At 36.3% G+C, this 8,318-nt stretch overlaps 1 pseudogene; it reads right to left on the bottom strand.

Moving 5' to 3' along the window:
• Positions 1–1,398: 1,398 nt before the first annotated feature.
• LOC104452233 lies at positions 1,399–6,745 on the bottom strand (annotated as a pseudogene).
• Between the last annotated feature and the right edge of the window lie 1,573 nt (positions 6,746–8,318).

Raw genomic sequence — 8,318 nt, 5'->3', positions numbered from 1 at the left:
GATAATTCAAAAAAATAAAATATTATTAAAAAATTGTTATCGATGCCGGCCGGTGGCTATGTCAACGCGTAGGCTAATTTTAGTCGGAATGACTGAACTTGCACAATTAAAAAAGTTTATTCAATTAATCAAAAAATAAAGTTAGGATTGAATTGATATAATTATAGAAAATTTAGAATTTTTGGTTAATTTTCGCGGCTCAAAAGAGAAGAAGATTGTGAACGTGTGATGGCGTTTATAGAGCACGTGTGAACGGAAGTGTGTTATTCAAAATGTGATTTCTGATGGCTGCGGGAAAAGTGCCGTTAACAGGCACCATCAAATGAACAGGCTGAGATATGTTTACTGCTTTTTGCATCAATATAACGAATTCGAAGTGCCAATGCAGTATTGCCATAGTGTCTGCGCCTTAACAGTGAAGAAGAAGCAAATAGTGAAATAGTGACATCACAACCCACGTATATACAAATAAACAAAGATGAACTATATTACAATGGTGACGATGTAGCCTGGCCGGATTGGTTGATCTAAAATCTATTGTCAATACCGAAATGCTTGGCGGTTGTTCTTTCTTTGTTCTTCTTTCGTGAGACTTCTTTTGTTTTACCCCCGCAAAACGTCCAAGAGGGGTTGACCCCATGACCTGGTAAAGTTTTTGGATAAGGCGTTCCTTACTTCAGCCTAAAATTGTGTCTTTACCATACGGTAAAGTAGCAGTGTGCACGGATCTGGCTTGATTTTGCAGTTCCGTGGAAACTGATTCGATTACTAGTTGCAAATTTTTGGACCGATTATTCTCTGTTCTAGGTGCAGAATCGGACCGCTCCGACTGAAGTGAACCGATGTTTTTCTCTTTTATTTAAAAATTTCAATATTTCCTTTTCTTTGATATAATAAAGAAATGGAAATTGCAAAAAAACCCTATATCAGACCAGACTAACATGGGAACTAGTTCGGTTCCTGGTTCTAGGATGGAACTAGCCTAATTCAAAAATTGATTACCCCTACTGGCAATCTTGGACTTTTGCTTATCATCGACTCTTTTATGCGACACGACATGTTCAAAGTATATATAAACAAAAATATTTGAAAAATAATAAGTTCATGTTCTTCCATATACCTGAAAATCTTAAATTGGCAACCCAAACAATCAAATTTAGAAAATCAGATTGCACTACTGCCTGGGATTCTCCATGGCAAAAATCAAGATTACAGAACTTGGATTTAGATTTCACGTAGTAAACAAGATTCTTCAGGAGTCTGTGTGACAAGATAATCAGTGCTACTATTGGGAACATTAGCAGCACTTTTCTTATGGAACCCAAGAGAGCTGAGATGGAAAACCGATTTTGAATGTGTTGTGACTTCACAACGCTTGCAGGCAATTGATCCTATTCCTCATTCCTGTCCAAGCTGTGCAAGGGCGACAGCAATCTTAGTACCAACAAAAGCATTGTTCATCAACAGTGCAATGTCTGGTATGGCCAAGAAAATCACGACAAGCAGTCATCCAGGCATTACAGGTTAAAGTACGTATGGAGTTGGAAGATGAGCCAAGGTACTCCTCACGCATTTCTAGTCTTTTGGTCAGAGTAAGCAGAAAATAAGAATCAGTGAGTTCACAGACAGAAAAAGGCAATGCTATGTATACCAAAATTGATTTTCAAACTCCGTATATTAAAGTGATATGGCAAATTACAAGTGGTCATCTTAAACAAATAGGTCATATTCAATACTTAATGACAATTCGCAACATTACTTATTATACCGGCTTTTCAAACCAGTTTTAGTATACATAGCATTTCCTTGAGACAAAAATCCTAACATGGAAAAAGAAAGATAAGGAAGAAAAGAAGTAGTTAATAACAAATTTGCAACTGACAATCAAGAAAAGGATTCTCGAAGTAAGCGATGCTCCTCCTGTCAGCTCATTCACTCTAGAGAGGACATATGGAGTTTCTGCACTTCCTGTAAAACTTTTATCCCTGAGAGAAATAAAGAAACGAGAGCATCAGTCACAACGGGATGCCCATTAACTGGTCCTGCAGCTTGCTGAATTGTTAGCATTTCGGACAACTCTAGGAACAAGGGAAACTGATACAAGGTAGAAAATTACCTAGCTTCTTTAATGGCCTTCTGGATTGCATCCTCAATTAAACTCCCAGAGCATGCATGTTCATTTGGTATTGGAAATGCCTATTAGAGTTCCACTTCCAAGTTCCAGTTTCCTATTTGAATCTGAGATCGACATTGTTGGTAAGAAAGATCAAAATTGCTCCCAATCTTGAAATTACTTATGGAAATTTCAAAACGAGCTACTTGCCTATTAACCGAGCACAATCTTCTGGTGAATCTACACGACAGGGAACCTACATATCTAATAAGGGATCAGAAGAAGCAGCAGTTAGCCATAAAGTGCAAGCTGGGCTTGTTTTTGCAGGGATTATTTGACGCCATCTCAAACAGTCTTCTTCACTGGCATGCTTCATTGTCATGAACTTAAGCCATTCACGTTCCAAGCATCATTACAAATCTAAGGGGAAAATCACCGCTTCTTTAAATCTTAAAGGTTTGCAAGTTTTGTTGAAAGATAGTTTCTCTGAGTAACAAAAAAAAACAGTCCCCATATCTGATAGTCGACTTTGAAGGAGCAAGTGAGAAAGAATTTAGAGTAACCACATTAAAGTGCTAATATGTCGCTATGAAGGGGGAACAAAACAATTCAACACCTAACTAGATAAGGTGCATTATTTTATCTGTTGACAGATACTCCATTTCTATGGAAAGCATGACTGATGAAATACTTGAGTTCATTCACGCTAGTAGATATTCTGTCACTTCACTTAGATTAACGATCAATATTTTGCAGCCACTGGTTCAGGTAGAAAAGGCTAGAAATTCATCAGTATTATATGCAGCAATACAAACTCCAAGGGTCTCCTGTTATTCCAGAAATTGAGGAACTAGAACTAGACCACTAACCTGGCTGACTTTCAAATAAATAATAGAAGTTTGAGGAAAACAAAAACTGTTACCGAATACTCAAGCGTCTAGGGGATGTCTGAAATTGATTATGCACCAGCAGAAACAGCTGCTATAGGAGTCCTCCCAAGTTTTGTAAGATTGGAGGATATGTCCAATGCTGCAACAAAGATCGACAGAGCGTAGTTGGTATTAGCATTCACAAGAAAGTCCAAGTTTTATCACATCACTAAATTCCAACACATTTTCTTCTCAAGAAAAAAAAGAGGATAAGTACCCTAACTAGTGATGAGCACAGCAAATGGTGTAATTTCTCATGGAAACTCTTACAACAGGCAAATAGCTAAAGTGGCGTCCATCCACGTCTAGACCATAGGCAGGACAAATTTCCACCTCAAGTTATTGCCAAGAAGGGTTTAAACTAATCAAGCACATCGTGGAACAGTCAAGTGGGGAAAAACAAAAACTGCAGCCGGAGCACTTCAGAGAGGGATCTAGAGATCTTAATGGAGCTATCATCATATTATTACTAAATTCATTTCTTGACAACGTAACTTACCATGCTCTGCTATGCCGACGTACTCCACCGAGTCCTCCAGTAGCAAAGACAGAAATCCCAACCTTCAAGATAGATGCTAAGTGATTGAGGACATCTCTTGAAGCTTTCATGGTACGTCTAGAAAAGTGGCGAGCAAAATAAATGGGAATCAGGCTGAGAACTAGTAGCAATCACATTGGAAGCGAAAAACACGGTCGCCGAAATAGTAGTTGCGCGGCTCAGAGAAGTCAATTGATTCCGACTAGCATGCATAGATTACAGAAAATCATTAATAGATTGACTTGACTCTAGAGCCAATATTTAAGGGGACGTCCAAACTGGAATAACGACAGGCAACATCCAAACAGGAATTGGAGTGAAAGCAAGGCTCCCATTTTTTAATACAAGGAAGGACTTTTTGCACTGCGATCAATTAATGGGCCAAGCCACGGTGCAATTGGACTAAGCCCGCCGACTTAAATAATTTTAAACAATCTTTTCACTTTATCTTTCTTTTTTTTTTTATAGCATTTTAAAATTCAATTCATGTTCAAGCCCAACACCTAAAATCGACGAATTAAAAATCTTTTCCTGTATTCATTTTAGAAACTTCGAAGGGAAACGGTAATTTTTTTTTTCCTTTTCGAAAAATTAAATAAATTTCAGCAGCGCCTCCTCGTTTCCATTATTTGGAGAACTCTTTTAATTGCATTTTATTGGTGAAATTTTCAACCCACTTCTGCTCATTTTCCACGTTGACCAAGCGATGGTAATGAACAAACAAAATCAGTGAATATTTGCTATGCGGCGGATATTCTTAAAATTATGGGTTTGATAATATGCTTGGAAATATGCCTAAATCAATTCTAGACTATTCTATGAGGTGGTCATTTTGGTAGATCGCTATCAAGATCCTAAATGACCTTACCACCGTGAAAAACCTATCGAAGTAGTCCATTGATTTCACATTCCATGTGCGGCTTATCTTACGTTAGCGTTTAAAATTAAGGGGAATTAGCAAGACAAGTTTCATTGGTCCAACAAAAGAAAACAAAATACGCAATCATATTTGGGAGAGAAATGACTGACGGCGAGCAACTTGTCGCACGTCGGCCGCAGGTTTCTCGTCTTCATACATGTTTTATTCATTTTGCAATCCCACGTTAATGGATAGGAAAAAGTGCTAGTCACATCCTTCAACCCGCCACCGACACCTCCCTTACTTAATCGCTTTCCCGCTGGACCAGATGCTGACTTCGGCACAACCCCCTTCTCAGCTACTGGACTGAACTTGGGCAATTCTTCGATGCCGCACCGTCTGAGCATCAGGTAGTCCTTCATTGCTCCATAGTCACCACAGAATTGCTTCACAATCATCGCCAGGTACTCGCCCTCTGCCTGTGCTAGAGCCTGGATACCCTTTGCCTCCTCGATATCAGCCAAGAGCTTAGCCTTTGCCACTAGCTGACGCGTATCGGCCTTCTTCAAGCTCTCGTAGTGGACCGCATCGGCGATTCTTTGTTTCTTGTAGAGTTCCCAATCCGCCGCTTGCACCTACAACGAAGAAAAGCATTTTTTTTATGAAGAAGATGTAGAAAATTTATTCACATATACAATTAATCAATCAAGGAAATAACGGATCCATATTTGATTGTAAAACACCGATCAATAAATACAGTGGGATTAAAGCGTACATGTTTGAGCCATTGTTTTACTTGCAGAAAAATAGATCTCTCTGATAATCAGGGATCTATCGGAATGCTAGATCTTTTATCTCTATGATCTATTTCGATATAGCAGCTTTCAATGGGATTAAAGCAACTGATAGGTATAACCTATCATTTTATAGGCTAGAGAGGGGACCTAGCAAACCCTAATCAACAGCGTGTCAACTGAGTCATTCCCATTACGGGCTTCAGTTAAACACAATTGCATATACTTTGCTGCTCAACTAGGCCCATTATCAATAAATGACAATACCCAATTCAATCAGATCACTTTTAAAATAGAAAATCAATTAATTAATGTAAGCCCATATTATATGAAATTTCCAACATTCTCCTACTTGGGCTACATTAATTAACTTATTTTATTTTGAAAAATATTTTATATTGAAAACTACACTATCGGGTTAATAACTAAAATTTTGTTTTATGTGGCCACAACTTTAAAAAAAATAATATTCCAATAATGGCATCTCAATACCAATCCAATCCTATATAACCTCAGTATAGGACTATGGAGATCAATGTATTAAGAAAATATCATTACACAAGACCTTCCATAATCACATATAATAAGCATTATATTTTCATGGATCATGGGCCTAGTAGTATAGTAAGAAATAGTGCCAACATGTGATCAAAATATACATTATTTCTTATTGATCCTCAATGCAATTTCTCAATAACATGAAACTGCATTAACGCAATTTCTAAACAACATGAAATTGCCATGGTGCAATTTCTAATCTAACATGAGATCTCATAATCAGTGACATCCAGTCATCTTTAAACTAAAATTTGTTTAAATATATTGTTTTATACTTCCATTTCTCAGTCAATGGGAGAAAAGATAACAATAGAATCAACAATAATAATCATGGAAAATAAATGCTTTAATAAACATCATAAAAGCATTATCTGTTTGCATATAAATACAATATCCAGAAATACAAATTATATAACTCCCACTAACAAAAGAAATTAAAAGAATCCAAGACACTCATATTCTTTACATGTTCTTTAAACAAAATGGGCCGTAAACCCTTTTGTTAGAGATCAATCAACATGGACTCAGTTCTAATATTCACAATCACAATGTCTCCTTTTTGACCAAGTCCTTAACAGTATAATATTTGATCCAATTAACATTTTAACCGTGGCATTGTTGTTATTTATAGCAAAAGTAACTGTTTGTCACACATAATGCAATAAGATCAATTTTGGACAATAAGTATTTCAACAAAAATAATTAGTACATTATAAACTCCCCTTTGGGCAGAGTGTATAATGCAAAAAAAAAAATTCACAGCATGAAGTTTATAAAGCACCAATAAGGAGAATTACATATAATCTTCAAGGTTCAATCCCCTTTGGGCAAAAAAAAAAAAAAATCATTTAAATTATATATATATCCATTATCTCAACATAGAGAGGAATTACACATAACTCTAAAAATTTTATCTCCTTTAGGCAGATAAACCTTTGAGTCACACATCCCCATCATTTATCTCTAATATATCAATATAGAGGGGAATTACATATAACTTTCAAAAATTTATCCCCTTTGGGCAGATAAATCTTTTTGAGTCATACATTCCCATCTTTTAATTTTGAAATTTATCTTCATGCAATTTTTAAATTAATATACACAATAACCCCCTTTGGGTAGGTAATTGTATATACTAATTTTTATCAATAGGAAACTCCAAAAAATATATATGTCCAAAATTTATCTAACAATATGAAGCACTTTACAATATGTGCTTCCCAAGATCATATTGCATTTACCAAGTAACAATTTTTGCCACAATTTTTTTTTTAAATGGGGTAAAAAAAAACAGTTTTAGTCCAAATCACTGAATTAACCCAACAAAAGAAAGGATAGGTGCATCTAGCACTTTAGTTAGCATGTTTGGTATTTAAGTTTAAATTACTCATTCACCAAATACCAAACAAAGACACCTAGGCAAGAACTACAATCTTTACAAGAAAAAGAATGGCAATCAAGCTGCTTACTTGACCTCAACTTAAACAGAATGAAGAACACTCTAAGCAAGCACTGTAACCAATTACAGTTTGTAGGGAAAGCAACCCACCATTCTGTCACCTTTAGTCAATAGGTTCTCATGCTTAAATTAATAAATAAAAGTCCCACTAGCAAATCTTAAGCACTCACTTCAAGTCCCAAGTACATATAGGCAAGAGACTAAGATAAAACAGCAAATATAAAAGTGAACGCTGATTCTGCAGTAATAATTGCAATATGTTATGAAAGAAAGCACCACTTCCACAAATTTTGGGCCCGAGATCCTAACTACCCATAGGCTAAGCTCTCCGACGATGGCCGACGAGAAGCAAGAACAATGCCATATTTCTCAAATTAGTAACATATAAATAATCAGAACAACAACACGTCACTCAGCACTAAGGACAGAAGAAAGACATCAACAACCAACCAACGATACAAAAATCACTCCCATAGCTAATGATCCCGCACAACACGTAGGCAATGCAAATTCAAGATCATTCTCTAACTTTCACATACCCCAGCTGTACCTCACCGAGTTCAATTCTTGATATGGGGTATAGCTAACTTGATCTATCTTATGTGAAAACCTTGTCAAAAATTGCATTTATTATTATCATATTTTTAAACTACCAGGACGAGGGCAATAAATTCCCAATATTGTTCAAGTTGTGTTGCATAGACATCAGAGAAACTCTTTAACAACCAAAGTTTTATTCTTTCCTTTTGCTAATTGCTTCCCCTAGAAAGTAGAAAAAAAAAACTTATGTAATAGACGAAAAACAGCTAGTATGCTGAAAATGGGTTTCTGCGATATTTGGGTCTCACGGGTCATGGAATGTGTCTCTACGGTATCATTTAGCGTCAAAGTAAATGGGGAACCTACAGCTTCTTTTAAGCCTACTCGCGAGATAACACAAGGTGACCCCCTATCTCTGTACCTATTCATTATTGTGGCAAACATCCTATTTATGATGCTGAAAAGAGAAATGGAAAATGGCAGCATTAAAGGTATTAAGCTGAATAGATTTTGTCCATCACTATCCCA

The sequence above is a fragment of the Eucalyptus grandis genome, chromosome 6 (assembly GCF_016545825.1).
Source record: "Eucalyptus grandis isolate ANBG69807.140 chromosome 6, ASM1654582v1, whole genome shotgun sequence".
NCBI classification, from domain to species: domain Eukaryota; kingdom Viridiplantae; phylum Streptophyta; class Magnoliopsida; order Myrtales; family Myrtaceae; genus Eucalyptus; species Eucalyptus grandis.
This window is presented reverse-complemented; position numbering and strand designations above follow the sequence as displayed.